We start from the raw sequence: 19,822 nt of genomic DNA on the forward strand, positions 1-19,822 counted from the left end.
TTCAATTCTTCTTTGTATTTACACAATGCTTTTCACCAAATAGGCCCTCAATGGATGTAAGCTGAATTAATTAAGTTTTCAGAGAGACATGCAAATTCTCTGGGAAGTTCATCTGAAAATATTAAGTAATGTATTAATTAATTTATCGATATATTAATCAACTATTTACCCGTCCTATTTTTTGTAGAGACGGGAGTCTCAGTGTGTTGCCCAGGCTGGTCTTGAACTCCTGGGCTCAAGAATGCTCCAGCCTCAGTGTTTCAGTGTGTGAGGATTAAAGGTGTGAGCCACTGCACCTGGTCTCCTGCCTTTCTACTCTTGAGCTAAGTTTATGAAGATGGTAATAAGAAAACAGAACTAGGCTGGGCCCAGCGGCTCACTCCTGTAATCCCAGCACTTTGGGAGCCGAGGCGGGCGGATCACAAGATCATGAGATTGAGACCATCCTGGCTAACACGGTGAAACCCTGTCTCTACTAAAAATACAAAAATTAGCCAGGCGTGGTGGTGGGCGCCTGTAGTCCCAGCTACTTGGGAGACTCAGGCAGGAGAACGGCATGAACCTGGGAGGCAGAGCCTGCAGTGAGCTGAGATGGCGCTACTGCACTCCAGCCTGGGCGAGAGTGCGAGACTCCGTCTTAAAAAAAAAAAAAAGAAAACAGAACTAGTCTCTTCCCTCATGACACTTATAATTGTATGAAAAAGACTCATAGTAATAAGAGAGAAATAATTATAAGAATTTAATTATATTAAATGTGATAAGTTAAATATAATTAAGTGTATAAATGTGATAAATGCTATAAAGGAAAAGTACACGAAACTATGAACATATAATTCCATCTTTAAATAATTTCTTTTTTTTCTTTTCTTCCTTTTTTTTTTGAGACAGAGTCTCTCTCTGTCACCCAGGCTGGAGTGCAGTGGCGTGATCTCAGCTCACTGCAACCTGCGCCTCCTGGATTCAAGTGATTCTCCTGCCTCAGCTTCCTGAGTAGCTGGGATTACAAGTATGTATCATCACACCCAGCTAATTTTTGTATCTTTAGTAGAGATGGGGTTTCACCATGTTGGCCAGACTGGTCTCGAACTCCTAACCTCAAGTGATCCACCCATCTTGGCCTCCCAAAGTACTGGGATTACAGGTGTGAGCCACAGCACCCAGCCCACCTCTTTTTATAATGACTTCTTTTGCATATTAGTAATTAAGACTTACTGTGTGGAGGGAGGGAGGACTAAAAGGGGTGGTTTGTTTCACATTTAAAAGCCAGAACTAAACCTTTTGGAGAGGAGAAATGATAGTGATTCTACCCAAACTCTTTGAGAAAATAGAAAAGGAGCACTTCCTTTTCATTTTGTCAGCATTACTCTGATCCCAACACCCAGATAAAGATACCACATACACACAAAAGAAAATCACAGACCAATACCACTCATGAATTTACATGCAATCATCCCTTAACAAAATCAAATCAAGTAATAGATATAAAGAGTAATGTGGCCGGGCACGATGGCTCACGCCTGTAATTCCAGCACTTTGGGAGGCCAAGGTGGGCGGATTACCTGAGGTCAGGAGTTCGAGACCAGCCTGGCCAACACGGTGAAACCCTATCTCTACTGAAAATACAAAAAAATTAGCCGAACGTGGTGGTGAGAGCCTGTAATCCAAGACTCAGGAGGCTGAGGCAGGAGAATCACTTGAACCAGGGAGGCAGAGGTTGCAGTAAGCCAAGATCACACCATTGTACTCCAGCCTGGTGACAGAATGAGACTCTGTCTCAAAAAAAAAAAAAAAAAAAAAAAAAAAAGTAATACATCAGACCAAGTAGGTTTTATCCTCAGAATATAAGGTTGGTTTAACAATAAAAAATCAATTAATCATAGTAATTCCCCATATTTATAGGATGAAGGAGAAAAGCAGTATGATTTCAGGAGATGAAGAATGAAGAAAAAGACTTTAACAAATTCAATACCCATTCATGATTAAAAAACAAAAACAAACAAACAAAAAAAACAACTCAGCCAACCAGGAAGAAAGGGGACTTCTTTAAAAAAACAAAAACAAAGTAGGACTACAAGGCCAGCATGGTGGCTCAGGCCTGTAATTCTGAGGTGGGAGGATCGCTTGAGCACAGGAGTTTGAGACCAGCCTGAGCAACATAGCAAGATCTTGCCTCTACCAAAAATAAAAAGTAGCCAGATGTGGTGGCACATGCCTGTAGTCTCAGCTACTGGGGAGGCTGATGTGAGATTTTTGCTTGAGCCCAGGAGGTAGAGGCTGCAGTGAGCTATGATCACGTCACTGCATTCTAGCCTGAGCAACGTGGTGAGACCATGTCTCAAAAAAAAAAGAAAAAGACTGCAAGTTAAAAAGTGAAAAATAAGTAAAAGTTTAATCATCAGTATATGTCAAACAACTAATTTGACCTTTTTTTCAAATTGAATATTAAAATATATAGAGGTGGGAAGAATTTTATGAAACTTTTATACTAATAGCTACTTATATTGAACACTTGCTAAGAGCTCTGTGAACATTATCTTTCTTAATCCTTACACAACCCCATACAATAGGTATGATTTTTATTCCCATTTTATAGGTGATGAAACTGAGGCTTAGGGAAGTCAAAGAAATTGACTGCAGAAATACAGCCAATAATTAGCACAGCCGGTGTTAAACTGAAGATCTGTCTGCTTCAAAATGTGTGCTTCTAAATATTGTTCAGGGCCAGGAGCAGTAGCTCATACCTGTAATCCCAGCACTTTGGGAGGTCGAGGCAGGTGGATCACCTGAGGTCAGGCTGGAGACCACACTGGCCAACATGGTGAAACCCCATCTCCAGCAAAAACACAAAAATACAAAAAATTAGCTTGGCATGGTGGCGGGTGCCTGTAATCCCAGCTACTCAGGAGGCTGAGGCAGGAGAATTGCTTGAATCCAAGAGGCGGAGGTTGCAGTGAGCCGAGATCGTACCATTGCACTCCAGCCTGGGCAATGAGTGAAACTCCGTCTTAATATACATATATATAAAATATATAACATGATATATTATGTATAATATATATTATATTATACATAATATATCATATATATAATTTCAAAAATTTCAAATATATTCTAATTCAAAATTGAATATTCAATTTCAAAAATAATTGAATATATTATATAATTATATAATATATAGTAATTGTAAAATATATAATAAATAATATATATATAATATAATATAATATAATATATTATATTATATAATATATAGTTCAGTATATAAATTTTATATATATAAATATTATATTTATATACAATAATATTATATATTATATATATATAGTTCAGTACCACTTCTCATTTGACCATTTTATCTTATATATTAGGCAGCTAAGTGACAAGCCACACTGATGCAAGTTAATGGCAAAGTTGGGACTGGAACCCAGGCCTTCTGACTTCTGACACCTTGTTGCTTTCAGAAACAGTGTTTCACATCTAATCCACCTACTCCTTCCTTTTTATCAAAACACACTTTTTTTTTTTTTTTCCTGGAGGCTCCAGACCTGAGAAACTAGAGAAATAAATATAAGTTACACAGCCAGGGATCAAATTTTGTCTCCTGCTCTGTTTAGCATTCAAAACCACTAAGCCACAGAGAAGACTCTGCCCACACTCAGAAAAGAGCATGTTAAAGCAGGATTGAGTGGAAACCTCTCTTCATAGGAATCCAGATGGTGAGAAAGAGTAAAAATATTCAAGGGAAAAGGAGGTAAAGAAAATTAGTGTTGGGGCTGGAGAACACTGTATGGTGTTCATCTTTCAGAAATTTGAAACTCTGGGAACTGTACAGGGGAGTCCAAGGGATGTAACTGCCCCGAGAGGCCTCAAACTGGCCCTTTTGTGGACGAAGATCACTTCCCATAATTGTCACTCAGAGTCACCCTGGTCTGGTAGAGCTCCCTGGGAGGCGCTGGGAAACGGCCCCAGGGCCATCAAGGCTTTCCCCTGCTTTCTGGGCAGGGTTCGGCAAAATTAAAAAGGAAGAAAAAGTATTTATCGTCCACCCAGTGCAAATTAAGAAAAATGGTATGGTCTGGATGATGTTTAAGCAAGTCAGGAGGGAGAAGAAAAATTTTATCACCCTTCCTTTGACAGAAGCTGATGGCCCTTAAGTGATGTCCTCGCCCAGATGGACAGAAGCGCACCTTCCCTGGCAGGCACCCACTGGGAACTGCATCGTTCCTGCCTTCTACACGTGCCAGGGAATGGACAGCAGGCATTCTGGGAGGGTGAGGGTTGAGCTGTGGAAATGGTTGGGGAAAAAAAAGTAGTTCAGGAGTCAGAAAATAGTTCACAAATCTAAAACTCCCTTCAGAGTTGCTTCTAAACACCATCATAGCAAAAAGTGTGGTAAGTTCTTTGTTTTCCTTCCCCAAATGGAATTCGTTTTTTTTTTTCTTTTTCTTTCTTTTTTTTTTTTTTTTGAGACGGAGTCTCACTCTGTCGCCCAGGCTGGAGTGCGGTGGCACTATCTCAGCTTACTGCAACTCCTGCCTCCCGGGTTCAAATGATTCTCCCGCCTCAGCCTCCCAAGTAGCTGGGATTACAGGTGTGCACCACCATGCCTGGCTAATTTTTGTGTTTTTAGTAGAGACGGGTTCACCATGTTGGCCAGTCTGGTCTTGAATTCCTGACCTCAAGTGATCCACCCGCCTTGGGCTCTTAAAGTGCTGGGATTACAAGCATGAGCCACCGTGCCCAGCCGGATTTCAAAAATAATATCTGTCATTCCAAAATAGTACTTAGGTGATCATTTTTCTTTCCCCCCAAATAGTATGACTGTTTAGTTTTAGATCTTTTTCTCATCCCTCAAATATGAAGAGCCTAGAAATTTCTCTTACTCCATCAGTTCCATTGAGAAATATTTCCTGGTAGCCACAAAGATTAGAAAAAAATACAGAAAAAAAAGAAAAAATATAGAAAGAATATTTTGACAAAGAAATATTTTGACTCTTGGAGGGAATTTCTAACTCTTCTTACTTTAATTTTATATATTTAAGATTAGAAGCAAAACAAAACAAACAGGCAAACAATAACCAAAAATAAGCCCAAAACTAACCTTTTCCAAACTCTTAAATACTGGGTTTCAAAACACAGTGTGGAGGATGGTTACTTGAGTGGGTTTGGGTCACATTTGAGTCCTGACTCTGCCCTTTATCTTTCTTTCTTTTTCTTTTCTTTTTTTTTTTTTTTGAAATGGAGTTTCGCTCTTGTTGCCCAGGCTGGAGTGCAACGGTGAGATCTCGGTTCACTGCAACCCCTGTCTCCCGGGTTTGAGCGATTCTCCGGCCTCAGCCTCCTGAGTAGCTGGGATTACGGGTATGCGCCACTGTGCCCGGCTAATTTTTGTATTTTTAGTAGAGACGTGGTTTCACCATGTTGGCCAGGCTGGTTTCAAACTCCTAACCTCAGGCAATCCACCTGCCTTAGCCTCCCAAAGTGCTGAGATTACAGGCGTGAGCCACAGCACCCGACCAAGATCCTTAATTTTTCTAAACCTACTTTTATCATCTATAAAATGAGCCATCTTTTCACATGGCTCTCATAAGGATTAAATGTCATCTTGTTTGAAGAACGTTGTATAAAATCTATCTTAGCTATTATAGTAAGAAGTACAAAAGTGAAGGAAAGTAATAATCTTTGCGGGGGGCCTATGTGTAAGAAACCTCTCAGGAAGGAGCAGAACTAAACCAAGTGCTGAGGCAGAACCTCTGCTTCACAAATAGCATTTTTTTTCTTTTTAGCAAATTGCAGAAGGATATGATTCCTAACTTCCTGCAGGCTGATTCAGTCCCATGCCAGGGCACACGGCTGGTGAGTGGGCAGCTGCCCTATTAAGGACTCAACAAAGGAATGATTACTTTGGGGAACTGTCAAATATGGAAAGCTATTCAGAAGGTCCACATGGAGATGGCTGTTTCCTAAATCACAGTTTCCCCAGTGTTTTCTATTCCTCTGTGCTCTGAGGTGATAACTTTTTCCTTTTTTTTCTCTTATTTTTGTCTCTCTCACTTTATTTTATTTTATTTTATTTTTGAGACAGAGTCTTGCTCTGTTACCCAGGCTGGAGTGCAGTGGTGCAATCTTGGCTCACGGCAACCTCCGCCTCTTGGGTTCAAGTGATTCTCCTGCTTCAGCCTTCTGAGTAGCTTGGATTACAGGCGCCTGCCACCACACCCAGCTACTTTTTGTATTTTTAGTAGAGATGGGGTTTCACCATGTTGGCCAGGTTGGTCTCGAACTCCTGACCTCAAGTGATTCACCCACCTCGGCCTCCCAAAGTGCTGGGATTACAGGCGTGAGACACTGCGCCTGGCCCTGTTTTTTATTTTATTTTTATTTATTTATTTTGTTTGAGACAGGGTCTCACTCTGTGGCCCAGGCTGGAGGGCAGTGGTGTGATCTCCGCTCACTGCAACCTCCACCTCCCAGGCTCAAGTGATTCTCCCACCTCAGCTTTGCAAGTAGGCGTGCACCATGCCCAGCTAATTTTTGTATTTTTTGGTAGAGGCAGGGTTTCACCATGTTGGCCAGGCTGGTCTCAAATTACTGACCTCAAGCGATCTGCCTGCCTCGGCCTCCCAAAGGCTGGGGTTATAGGGGTGTGTCATTATGCCTGGCCTCTGAGATTATAACTGCCCACCAAGGAATTCTAGAATTGTTGGGATGACCTGGAGATATGTTCAGGGAAAGATGGGAAGTTTGCAATGATATCAGTATAGAATCCACAGGCTCTAATGACTGGAAATGAGGCTGGAAAAGGGTAATGGAGCAAAATCAGAAGTTCATGTGAACACAGACTCCTTGACCGGGCTCTAGTCAGGCTCCTCTGGGTCCTCCTTTTGACTAGGCCCAACCTTTGGCTCTGTCTAGGTCTGCTTACTCCGGTTTTATCAAGAATCCTACTGAGAGAGTTTAGTGGAATCCTCCTCTCGGTCTGACCACCGTCAACATCTTCTTATCCTTGCTTCCTTTCAGCAGAAATCTTGTTAAGTCAGTTTAGCAAAGAGTTACCCTACTTCCTAGTGATTTTCCATCCATTGGTTCCCCTACCTTTTTTCTTGGCTATAAATCTCCACTTTCCCTTATTGTCCCTGGATTTGAGCCCCATCTCTAGCCCATACTACAAAACCCCATTGTAGTAGCCACTACTATGATGGGGTTCAGAATATCCTACCCCAAAATATGACACCTTGGCATATTGAGTATTTTAAGCCAAAGAAATCTGAGAAAGAGCAGGTGCAGGAAGGACTGTCTGACCTTCCCCTCAAGAAGGTCATAAGACCCTGATATGAGAGGCAACCTCCCTATGCCCAGAGGAAGTAGTGTCCTTGTCTGTGAAGACAGGAACACTGAGACGAATCTGAGCGGGCAGGCCTTGCTGTCTCCCCCAGCTTATCACCCTTAGATCATACCCTTTTCCCATGATTTTTTACTCTTCATCAAACCTAGTAAAAACATATGTAACTATTTTTCTGGGGCTTCATTTCCTTATGAAAGCTCTCATATGACATAAGACTTATATTAAATAAATTTGTAGGCAGTGGCTCATGTCTATAATCCCAGCACTTTGGGATGCCAAGGTAGGCAGATCACTTGAGGCCAGGAGTTCAAGACCAGCCTGGCCAACACGGTGAAACCCTGTCTCTACTAAAAATACAAAAATTGGCCAGGCGTGGTGGCACACACCTGTAATCCTAGCTACTCAGGAGGTTGAGGCACGAGAATCACTGGAACCTGGGAGAGGGAGGTTGCAGTGAGCCGAGATCTCGCCACTGCATTCCAGCCTGGGCGACAGTGAGATTCTGTCTTAAAAAAAAAAAAAAAGTATGTTTTTCTCTTTTTTCTCTTATTAATCTGTCTTTTGTTGCAGAGCCCCAGCAAAGGACCAAAAAGGGTAGAAGGAAAAGAGTTTTTCTCTCTCCTACACTCCCCTTGAATAGTGAATTTCTTACCATCTTTAACAAGTATTATGATTAATTTTTTCTTTCACAATAGCATACTAAGAAGATTAAAATTTGTCCCTGGTGCTTAGGCAAAGGGGAGCCATTGGGGTTTTTAAGCAAGGGCATTTCATGTTCAAATTTGCACTCTAGACTGGGCGCGGTGGCTCATGCCTATAATCCCAGCACTTTGGGAGGCTGAGGCGGGGGTGGGGGGTCACATGAGGTCAGGAGTTCCAGACCAGCCTGACCAACATGGTGAAACCCCATTTCTACTAAAAATACAAAAAAGTAGCCCAGCATAGTGGTGCCTGCTTGTAGTCCCAGCTACTCAGGAGGCTGAGGCACCAGGATCGCTTGAACCCAGGAGGTGGAGGTTACAGTGAACTGAGATTGTGCCACTGCACTCCAGCCTGGGCAACAGAGTGAGACTCTGTCTCAAAAAAAAAAATTGCTGTCTAGCACGTGAGCTTGTCAGTGTGCCAGCACACTGTCAGGAGAGCGCTTGGCTTCATGGATACCAGCTGTCATAAATCCAAGAGCAGCAATAAACAAATTAACTGGTTTTGAAATTTTTTTTCCTTATTTACTTCAAGAACAACAAAATAGGCTGGGCATGGTGGCTCATGCCTGTAAACCCAGCACTTTGGGAGGCCGAGGCAGGTGGATCAACTGAGGTCAGGAGTTCGAGACCAGCCTGGCCAACATGGTGAAACCCCATCTCTACTAAAAATACAAAAATTAGCCGGGCATGGTGGCGGGTGCCTGTAATCCCAGCTACTTGTGAGGCTGAGGCAGGAGAATGGCTTGAACCCAGGAGGCAGAGGTTGCCGTGAGCTGAGATCGTGCCATTGCACTCCAGCCTGGGTGATAGAACAAGACTCCATCTCAAAAAAAAAAAAAAACAAAAAAAAAACCCTGAGAAAACTGTCAAATATCTTTGCAGTGTTTGTGCTGTTCTCAAAAGTTAAAAAAAAAAAGAAGGTGTGGGGAGGGGACCCTAATTTATAGAGCCTATACACCATATGTATATGTATATATGGTCAAAGCTAAGGACTGACAATGTCCCAAGAGGTAACAGTGAAAAACAAAGTCCTGAATGAGGTGTCTGTCATAGATATTTCAGGAGTCCAGGCTAGGAATTGGGTTGATTAAGGTAAGATGATTGCCTGTAGGTTTGTATTTCCACTGTAGTATTTCTATTTTTTTTCACAATGAAGAACATTTTATTTACATAAAAAGAGAATATTTCACTAGGCAATAAATCCAGCATATTTCTTTTCTCTCCATATCTACATCCAATGGTGATATTTTATAGGCTAATTTCTAAACAGATGCAAATTATTACAAAAATGATGAAAGCCATGTTTTGCTCAGGAATACTATTGTTGCAGATACTAGTTTGCCTAGCTTCAGATGGCAAAATGCTAAGTTGTGAATTCAGTATTTTCCAGCTAGTTGTTTCTCCTTGCCCTACAGACTCTGGCAGCATGTACTGTTGAGAGACCCCTTATTGCTGCCACTTCTTTTCTCATAGTTGAATCCACTATGGGAGAATATTCACGTCCTTAAGATGCAAGTTCGAGAAAAAAGCCTCCCACAAATCCACCGGATATCACAATGTGCTGTTTGATAAATTCTATTGCTTCTTCAATTAAATTGTTGATTTCAGGTGCTGCTTTGTTCGCTCGCTTCTTCATCTGCCTTTTTGCTGTTTACATCTTTTTCAACTCTCTTCCAGTTAATCTGCACATAGCCACTATGACTAGCAATCTGACGGCAAGAAAGTCACCACCTACTGCAGTTGCTGCAAGTTTTCAAACTTTCTGGAACAAAAATCCTGCAAACCAGCCAGGAACGCCACCCATTACAATCTGGGTAGCTACTGCGTATTTTTCCACCATAGATCCCGAACTGTGGCCAAACACTGGATTCCACCACTGGTGCCTTCGTGCGTACTCAGTTAAATCCAACAGTTCGTAAGAGTCGTCCTCACTTTCATATTCTTGGGGAGCGGGGTTCAGGTTGCCATGATACCGCCGGTGGCCAGTTCTAGGGTGGTCCCCCCCACCCCGCCCTCCTCTCCCTGGCGCTTTAAGGGCCGCTCTAGGCCAAGATGGAAGTTTATGGTCTCTCCAGTGTAATGTTTCATGGCTGGAACCTGGGTTATTACTTTTAAGTAATTTTTTTTTTTTTTTTTTGAGACTGAGTCTCTCTGTCGCCCAGGCTGGAGTGCAGTGGCGCGATCTTGGCTCACTGTAATCTCCGCCTCCCAGGTTCAAGCGATTCTCCTGCCTCAACCTCCCGAGTAGCGGGGATTACAGGCACATGCCACCACGCCTGGCTAGTTTTTGCATTTTTAGTAGAGACGGGGGTTTTACCATGTTGGCCAGGTTGGTCTCGAACTCCTGAGCTCACGGGATCCGCCTGCCTCGGCCTCCCAAGTGCTGAGATTGCAGGTGTGAGCCACGACGCCCTGTCACCTTTAACTTTCTGAAAGTATAACTTTAGTAATTTACCATAAATGGAATCTTACTTATGGGGCTGGCTAATGGCATTTGGTTTTAGATGTGACAAGCTGCCAACATAGGCAAACAAGGTTTGTCCTCATTCCAAACTGGGTATGTAAACCTCCCATGTCCAGTTTCCCGAGCCCCGTATGTTTCCATTCAACCCTTCTCCTCTAGGAAACCAAATTAACCTTCCACAATGGAAAGAATGCTGACTTTTCCTTGCAGACCTTTCCTTTTTTTTTTTTTTTTTTTTTTTCCTTTGAGACGGAGTCTCGCTCTGTCGCCCAGGCCGGAGTGCAGTGGCGCGATCTCGGCTCACTGTAAGCTCCGCCTCCCGGGTTCACGCCATTCTCCTGCCTCAGTCTCCCGAGTAGCTGGGACTGCAGGTGCCCGCCACCACGCCCGGCTAATTTTTTGTATTTTTAGTAGAGACGGGGTAGAACTTTCTTAAAGCTCAAAAGTGGTATCAAATTCAGAGGACTCCCATTTAGAAGGAGGAAGGGGGAGATGCGGAAGGGAAAGAGGAGCAAAGGCTGATGGAGCCGACAGGGTCCCAGAGGGGAGATGGCCATCTCCTAAGAATAAACAGTTTCACCAGAGGCCGAGCTTGGACCATCTGCTCGCTGTTTGCTTTGGACGGCGCTGGCCAAGAGGTCTCAGGGTTAGGCTGTCCCCAGAGATGAGATCTCCCCCGAGCAGGCTGCAGGCTGCCTGCAGCCTGTCGCCTGGGTCTGCCCTGATATTTCCGGAATTTTATAGAAAGGGGAAGGCTGAGCCTAAAACCTCTCTCGAAGGCGGCCACCCTGCTGGGCCCAGCTCCTCGCAAACAAAGAAGTCAGTTGGGCGCCCCGAAGCTGCTGGGCTTCTGAGTGGCGGAAGGCGCCAGGCTCGGTGATTGAAACCACATGTGCTGGAGGTTTCAAGAGCAGCGACCCAGACACCAGGGGACTGGCTGCGGCTGCTTTTTACGTCTCCTTTGTCCTTGGGGTTTCCAAAGTCAGATCCTCTAACTAGACCACCAGTATCCCAGCAGAAAGAGTAGTAATTTTATTTTATTTTTTAATTTGACGAAATAGCATTTCTCCCCTCCCTCCCCCAAACCATAAAATGACCGGAAACCCTCAGGGCCCGAGGCTGCCTCCCGGCGACTTGCTAAGCAGGGGCAGAAGCTCTGTCCTGGGCTTCTCCAGCTCTGTCCCTAATTCCCTCGGATGAGACAGCAAGGAGGGATGAAGTTGATTTGTGAGGGGTGAGGCAAATTCATTAAACTAGTATAAGATACACATGGACTCTTTTTAAATTTAAAACAAATTACAGGACTAAGACATAAATATATTCTCATTATAAAACACATGGAAACACTGCAAGGCCTTCCTTCACCTATTCCCATCAAGCCTCCTCCCCTCCCCCAAGTAATTCCTGTTATGAATTTTATGAAGATCCTTCTGGATCTTTCTCTAGTGCTTATGTGTATGTGTGTGTGCATATAGAAATATGAAACTTTATCTTACATTTAGCAACAACAGTATTTATGGTATGTATTGTTTGCAATTATTGCACTTTTCTGGAGGTTTTTAAATTTTTTTCCTGCTGGTTACAGAGATCTACTTTCTGATAGCAGCATATCAGCAATTTTGATGTAGAGTCCAAATCTGGTAACATCCTCCCTGCTCCCACCTGCCCCCCACCCCCTCCCCCCACCCTGCCACCATTTGGTGAGGTCTGGAGCTAAGAACAATTCTTATTTATTTATTTGAGATGAAGTCTTGCTCTGTCACCCAAGCTGGAGCGCGATGGCAAGATCTCGGCTCACTGCAACCTCTGCCTGCCGAGTTCAAGCAATTTTCCTGTCTCAGCCTCCCAGGTAGCTGGGATTACAGGTGTGCACCACCACACCCAGCTAATTTTTTGTATTTTTAATAGAGATGGGGTTTCACTGTGTTAGCCAGGCTGGCCTCGAACTCCTGACCTCAGGTGATCCACCCGCCATGGCTTTCCAAAGTTCTGGTATTACAAGGCGTGAGCCACTGCGCCTGGACTCTTCTAACATTTTTAAATGGGTGGAAAAAATTAAAAGAAAATTACTGTTTTCTGACACATACATTGTATAAAATTTAAGTTCTGTGTCTATAAATAAATTCTACTGGAACACAGCTATACCCATTCATTTATGTATGGTGTATGGCGGCTTTCACACTACAGCAGCAGCGTTGAGTATTTCTGACTGAAATCGTCTGGCTTATAAAGCCTAAAATATTTACTCTCTGGTCCTTTGCAGAAAAGCTTTACAAACCTCTGAGCTACAGAATAGTTTTCAACTCAATAGGAACCTCCTGTTGAAATAGTTGAAAACTATTCTGTAGCTCAGAGGTTTGTACGTGAGATGTTCAAAAGGTTATTGGGCTGTTAGATGTCAAAAATAAAACAGAAGAAACAGGACTGGCCAGTGAGTTAGGGGCCTGCGTTCTGCAGCTGGTTCTGCTATTTAGAAACCTGTGTGGCCTTGAGCAATCAATTCTGTGTCTTTAGGGGAAAGCTTCCACATCTGCAATACAAAGGAGTTGGGCTGAGCTTCGGTGGTAACAGTTTAAGATTCTAAAATGGATGGTAGAAGGGCCGGGCGCTGTGGCTCATGCCTGTAATCCCAGCACTTTGGGAGGCTGAAGCAGGTGGATCACAAGGTCAGGAGTTAGAGACCAGCCTGGCCAACATGGTGAAACCTCGTCTCTACTAAAATTAGCTGGGCATGGTGGCGCATGCCTGTGGTTCCAGCTACTCGGGAGGCTGAGGCAGAAGAATTGTTTGAACCTGGCAGGTGGAGGTTGCAGTGAGCCGAGATTGCGCTACTGCACTCCAGCCTGGGTGACAGAGCCAGACGCTGTCTCAAAATGAAATAAAATAAAATAAAATAAAATAAAATGGATGGTAGAGAAGTACATAATAGATGCTGTCTGTCTGAAGGTGATAAAAGGGTATTCAACTGGCTGTCCCCCAATTCATGTGAGTGTAAATAGTTCGGCCATTAAGATTCAGAATAGGCACTGACTCAATGGTTGGAATATTATGGTTTGTTGTTTAGACGTGTGAAGTACAGGAATAACTGCTAGAATGAGAATGGAGAAGACAAGGGCCAGTACGCCTCCTAGTTTGTTAGGGATGGATCGTAAGATTGCATAGGCAAACAGGAAGTACCACTCTGGCTTAATGTGGGATGGGGCGTTGAGGGGGTTGGCTAAAGCGTAGTTATCTGGGTCGCTCAGGAGGTCAGGTGAAAATAGTACTAGGGTTACTAGGAGGAGGAGGAGAAAAATTAAACCTAAAATATCTTTGGTTGTATAGTAGGGGTGAAAGGTAATTTTGTCAGGGTCTGAAGAAACCCCTGAAAGGTTATTAGATCTTGTTTCATGCAGGAATAAAAGGTGAACAGGAATGAAAAGTGAAATGTAAAAGGGATTCTTATATTTGTTGCTAATGGAGATCAGTAAGTCAGAAGATAAGTTATCATTAGTTGGTGGAGGGAATCTTCCTCCAGATTACAACGTGGGATGGTGGCCTGGTGTTTCTATTGTTCTTCCACCTGCCTCCATCTTATACCTCCCCTCTACTCCCCAACCCTCACACTCTCACACACAACCTTTGCCCAAAGCTTTCCTCTCTTCCTCTCTGCCAACTCTAGGCCAGGGATCCTCAACCTCAGCACTACTGACTATTCTGGCCAGGTAATTCCTTGCTGTGGGAGCGTTTCGTGCATTGTGGAATGTATAGCAGCATCCAGTGTACAGTGGCCTCTATTCCCTACATGCTAGTTGCACCTATCCATACCCCCGATATGATTTAGATGTTTTGTCCCCTCCAAATCTCATGCTGAAATATGACCTCTAATGTTGGAGGTGGGCTAGTGGGAGACGTTTGGGTCTTGGGGGTGGATCCCTCATGAATATCTTGGTCCCCCTGCTATGGTAGTGAGTTCTGGATCGTCCGTTAATTAACGTGAGAGTGAGTTGTTTAAAGGAGACTGGCATCCCTTACCTCTTGCTCCCTCTTTTGCCATGTGATATGCAGGCTCCCCCTTTGCCTTCCACCATGATTGCAAGCTTCCCGAGGCCCTCATTAGAAGCAGATGCCTAGCACTGTGCTTCATGTACAGCCCAGAGCCATGAGCCAACAAACCTCTTTTCTTTATATATTATCCAATCTCAGGCACTCTTTTTTTTTTTTGAGACGGAGTCTTGCTCTGTCGCCCAGGCTGGAGTGCAGTGGCGCGATCTCGGCTCACTGCAAGCTCCGCCTCCCGGATTCACGCCATTCTCCTGCCTCAGCCTCCCAAGTAGCTGGGACTCCAGGCACCCGCCACCACGCCCAGCTAATTTTTTGTATTTTTAGTAGAGACGGGGTTTCACCGTGTTACCAAGGATGGTCTCGATCTCCTGACCTCGTGATCCGCCTGCCTCGGCCTCCCAAAGTGCTGGGATTACAGGCGTGAGCCACCACGCCCGGCCAGGCATTCCTTGATAGCAATGCAAAATAGACTAACACAGCCCTTCCTCCTTCCTTGTGTTGTGACAATCAAAAATGTTTTCAGATATTGCCAAATGTTTCCTGGGAAACAAAATTGCCATCACCTGAGAACCACTGCTCTAAACCTAGGTCTCTTTCTAAGCCCAAATCAAGTTATCTGATTCTGGTTCAGAATGGGCTCTTCTATCTGTGAAATGCTAAGGTGTTTAGTGTATATAGTAACTTTTTACTTAACAATATAAACTTAATTAATTTATTATTTTTAATAATGTTTATGAAGTGGCTTATATTGTGTTGCATTCATCACTTGCAGTGTGCATATCTCACTCCCCAAAACATAGTGAACGTTTTATAACTCCTTTGCTTTTGTATGAGAAAATTTCACTCAAAATTTCTCCTCTCCACTGTGGCCCCAGCAGATGGGCTACAATCTCTGGTAGAGCCAGAAAGAATTAAATTGAGCTAACCAAAATTCCCCCCCCCCTTTTTTTTTTTTTGACAGGGGCTTGCTTTGTGCCCCAGGCTGGAGTACAGTGGTGTGAGCACAGCCCACCGGACCCTCGACCTCCCAGGGTCAAGCAATCCTCCTGTCAGCCTCCTGAGTAGCTGGGAATACAGGTGCATGCCACTATACCTGGCTAATTTTTGTACTTTTTGTAGAAATGGAGTTTTGCCATGTTGCCCAGGTTGGTTTCAAACTTCTGAGCTCAAGCAATTCCTCCTGCCTCGGCATCCCAAAGTGCTGGGATTACAGGTGTAAGTCACTGCCTGCACCTGGCTGATCTAGCCAAAATTCTTCAAGTTTGACCTTGATTCTACATGTTGGGGATGGGGTAACAGAGGCATTAGGAGATCTGATTGTCCAGGCACTGCTTTCAGATATACCACTAGGGGCTTGTCGTTGAAATGCAAGTTGCTGAAATGCAAGTTGTTGAAGCTGTTGAAATGTGAGCCTAAGATCGGGGCGGTTTCCACAGTGCGTGGTAGAGAAGGTGGGAAACCTATAGTAAGTGGCTTTGACCTAAGCATCCTACAGTCAAGCCCTAAGTGGGAGAAGGGGGACTTAGGAGTTACAGTGCAAAATCTCCTAGGAACAGTTGTGGATGAGGTTCTTGGCTGGATGAGATTTCTTAAAACCGGCAGTCCTACTCCTAGACATGAGCCCATGATTACTTCTTGCCAGGCCAAATTCCCATGTCTCATCTCTGATGTTCCTGCCTAGGTCCAGGGAGGGACAGTTCAAGAACCCAGTGGAGGTTCCTTACAACCTATTCCCTAGGCCAAGTCTCTCACATGTGTGGGGACACTGCAGAGTTCTGGGTGAGCTTATTTATAGCCCCATCCCTAATTATTTAGCCAGCTGCCTGAGGGCAGGAGCCACGTTTCACTGTCACTCTGTGTTAGAAGGGACATTGGCCACGGAATCAGCATCCGTGGACCTTAGTGATGAATTTTTCTCCTACAAGCTGAGTGACTGTTGCCAATCATTGTCCCCGACCCTCACTGCTTACCTATGTTATTTACTGGGATAATACCACTGTGGTAGACATACCCTAAGGTGGCTCCCATGATCCCCAACTGCTGGTGTTCATGCCTTTGTGTAATCACAGGCCCTTGAGGATGGGGTAGACCTGTGACTTGCTTTCAACCAAGTCACAGGTTTTTTGAAGTGCAGGGATATCTTCTGTCTTGCAGATTTATGAGCTTTCAACCAACAGAATATGGCCAAGGTGATGGGGTGTCAATTCCATGATCATGTTAAATTGTATAAAACAACCTTGCAGCAGACTGGAATTAGAAGTACTGCCAGCCTTGAAGAAGTTAGCTGCCATGTGAACTGCCTATGGGGGCAGGGGGGCATGAGACGGGGAACAGTGGGTGGCCTCTGACCGAAATCCAGCAGAGAGCTGACTCTGTCCTACAACCACAAAGAACTCAATACTGCTAACAATCATGTGAGTGATGGGGTGGAAGTACATCCTCACATCCTCACAGATTAAGCCGCCCTGATCTTAGGCTCACATTTCAACAGCTTCAATGACTTGCATTTCAACGACTTGCATTTCAATGACAAGCCCCAGCTGAGCCTCCAGATGAGGACCCAGCCCTGCCAACACCTTGACTATAGTCTTGTGAGTTTTTTTTTTGAGATGGAGTCTCACTCTGTTGCTCAGGCTGGAGTACAGTGGTGCGATCTCGGCTTACTGCAACCCCTACCTCCCAGGTCCAAGCGATCCTCCTACCTTAGCCTCCTGAATAGCAGGGACTACAGGTGTGCACCACCACTCTTGGCTAAGTTTTGTATTTTTAGTAGAGATGGAGTTTCACCGTATTGGACAGGCTCGTCTCAAACTCTTGGCCTCAAGTGATCCATCTGCCTCAGATCTGTTTCCCAGAGTGCTAGGATTACAGGCATGAGCCACTGCACCCAACAGCCTTGTGAGATTCTAAGCAGAGGATCCTGCTGAGCCATAGCTGGACTCCTAACCCACAGAGATGATGAAATAGTAAGTGTGTGTTGTTTTAAGCTGCTAAATTTGTAGCCATTTGTTACATAGTAATAGATAATTGATACACCCACTTCTTTGATTTGTGTTGAGGGCTTTGTAATCTGCAATGCATTGTAGATGCAGAATACATTACTGGATCCAATATCTAGCACAGTGCAGGCATGCTGTACTCTCAATAAATATTTGGGGATAATATTTTTTTGAGATGGACTTTCGTTCTGGTTGCCCAGGCTAGAGTGCAATGGTGCAATCTCGGCTCATGGCAACCTCCACCTCCCGGGTTCAAGTGATTCTCCTGTCTCAGCCTCCTGAGTAGCTGGCATTACAGGCATGCGCCACCACACCCAGCTAATTTTGTATTTTTAGTAGAGACGAGGTTTCTCCATGTTGGTCAGGCTGGTCTCGAACTCCCGACCTCAGGTGATCCTCCCGCCTCGGCCTCCCAAAGTGCTGGGGTTACAGGCATGAGCCACCGCACCCAGCAGGGATAATGATATTTTTTGGTAAACTGAGGTTAAATGGACATGAAGGTGAGCATTGTGACAGAAAAGAAGTCATATAAAGCAGTAGACAGAGTTTTTGAAGTGCAGGGATATCTTCTGTCTTGCAGATTTATGAGCTGATTGCATATGGACCTCAGGTACCAGCTGGTGGATCCCTTTCGACCCCATTCCTCAGATTTCACTGGCTGATTGTGTGTCAGGGGCCTGACTTTCCTGCTGTCCCGGTTTTTCAGACTTACAGGCTCTAGTGCTGCACCAGCCACTACACGTGGCAATGGAGCCATTGAAATGTGGCTAACTGGAATTGAAATGCATGGTGAATGTAAAACACTCACCAGATTTTAAAGACTTAGTATAATAAAAAGAGTGTAAAAAATCTTGTTAGTAATTTTTCCATTGATTATATGTTGAAATAATATTTTGTATATTTAGGGTTAAATGAAAATATATTAAAATTAATTTCCCCTGTTTCTCTTTGGTCTTTTTGACATGACTATTAGAAAATTTTAAACTCCATGGGGGCTCACATTCTATTTCTATTTCTATATTTTCTACTGGACTGCATTGTTCTAGAGTGCTATTAAAGGGTTAACTTTGTGCTCTCGTCTGTTTTCCTGCCAACCTCTGTGACTCACAGGTTAAGAACTACTGCCCAAGGTCTAGTTCTAGGTCACCAGAAACTGAAGTAAGAGGACACTCCTTTTACTTGCACGTCACAGACTTTGTCAGTGTGTGCTCCATGAGTGGGTTCAGCTCTGCGGCTGTTTTTTTTTTTTTTTTTTTTTTTGAGACAGAGTCTTGCCCTGTTACCCAAGCTGGAGTGCAGTGGCGTGATCTGGGCTCACTGCAACATCCGCCTCCCAGATTCAAGCTATTCTCCTGCCTTGGCCTCCCAAATAGCTGGGCCTACAGGCGCCCGCCACTATGCCTGGCTAATTTTTTTATTTTTAGTAGAGATGGGGTTTCACCATGTTGGCCAGGCTGGTATCGAGCTCCTGATCTCAAGTGATCTGCTGGCCTTGGGCTCCCAAAGTGCTGGGATTATAGGCGTGAGCCACTGTGCCCGGCCTTGCGGCTGGTTTTAATGTGCTGACTGAGCTGTACTCCTCACCGTGTAAGGCTGAATAGTCCCGCACTTCCCTGCCTTAGTGAGCTTGATAAGTGCAGTAGGAAATTAGCGCCATCTGCTACTTTACGTTATCTCCTCCTGCTCTTCAGCTCCCACCTATAGCCCTCCCTGGAGGCGAAGGCCCACAACGCCAGCAGGCGGGGTCTGGGCCTGCGCAGGTAGCTCCCAGCTGCTCACTAATGCTGCATAGGGGCTCAGGGTAGGGCAGGGCCAGCTGTGTGCACCATGGCTGCTGTTAGCATCCCTATTTTATAGATGGGGATGTTCAGGTATGGAAAGATCAAGTAACTTGCATCTAGGTAAGCTGCAGAACCAAGATGCTGACACACCTCCCAGCATCATTTCTTCTCAGTTCTAATAGTGATGCTGAAAATTCTGTCAGATTAGCCATTCACAGGATTTTTTCCCGGTTAAAATTCAGCTATCAGTACTGAGTGCGGTGGTTCGCATCTGTAATCCCAGCACTTTGGGAGTTATATATATATATATATACACACACACACACAGAGATATGTCCACGTACATATATATGTCCACGTACATATATATATATACATACATATAAAGAGCGTGTACCTAATAGCATGGTTGTGAGAATCGAATGAGATTATTCATGCGAAGTGTCTAGTGCTTGGCACATGTACACACTCAATAAATATTGGCT

The 19,822-nt window shown here is 44.3% G+C and overlaps 1 protein-coding gene and 1 pseudogene across 3 annotated transcripts in view; both read right to left on the bottom strand.

The window, feature by feature from the left end:
* Positions 1-19,822, bottom strand: part of CLMP (CXADR like membrane protein) — a 126,543-nt gene that overhangs the window by 56,091 nt on the left and 50,630 nt on the right. The window lies entirely within an intron of this gene.
* LOC129007584 (FUN14 domain-containing protein 1-like) lies at positions 9,535-16,995 on the bottom strand (annotated as a pseudogene).

The sequence above is a fragment of the Pongo pygmaeus genome, chromosome 9 (assembly GCF_028885625.2).
Source record: "Pongo pygmaeus isolate AG05252 chromosome 9, NHGRI_mPonPyg2-v2.0_pri, whole genome shotgun sequence".
Lineage (NCBI taxonomy): Eukaryota > Metazoa > Chordata > Mammalia > Primates > Hominidae > Pongo > Pongo pygmaeus.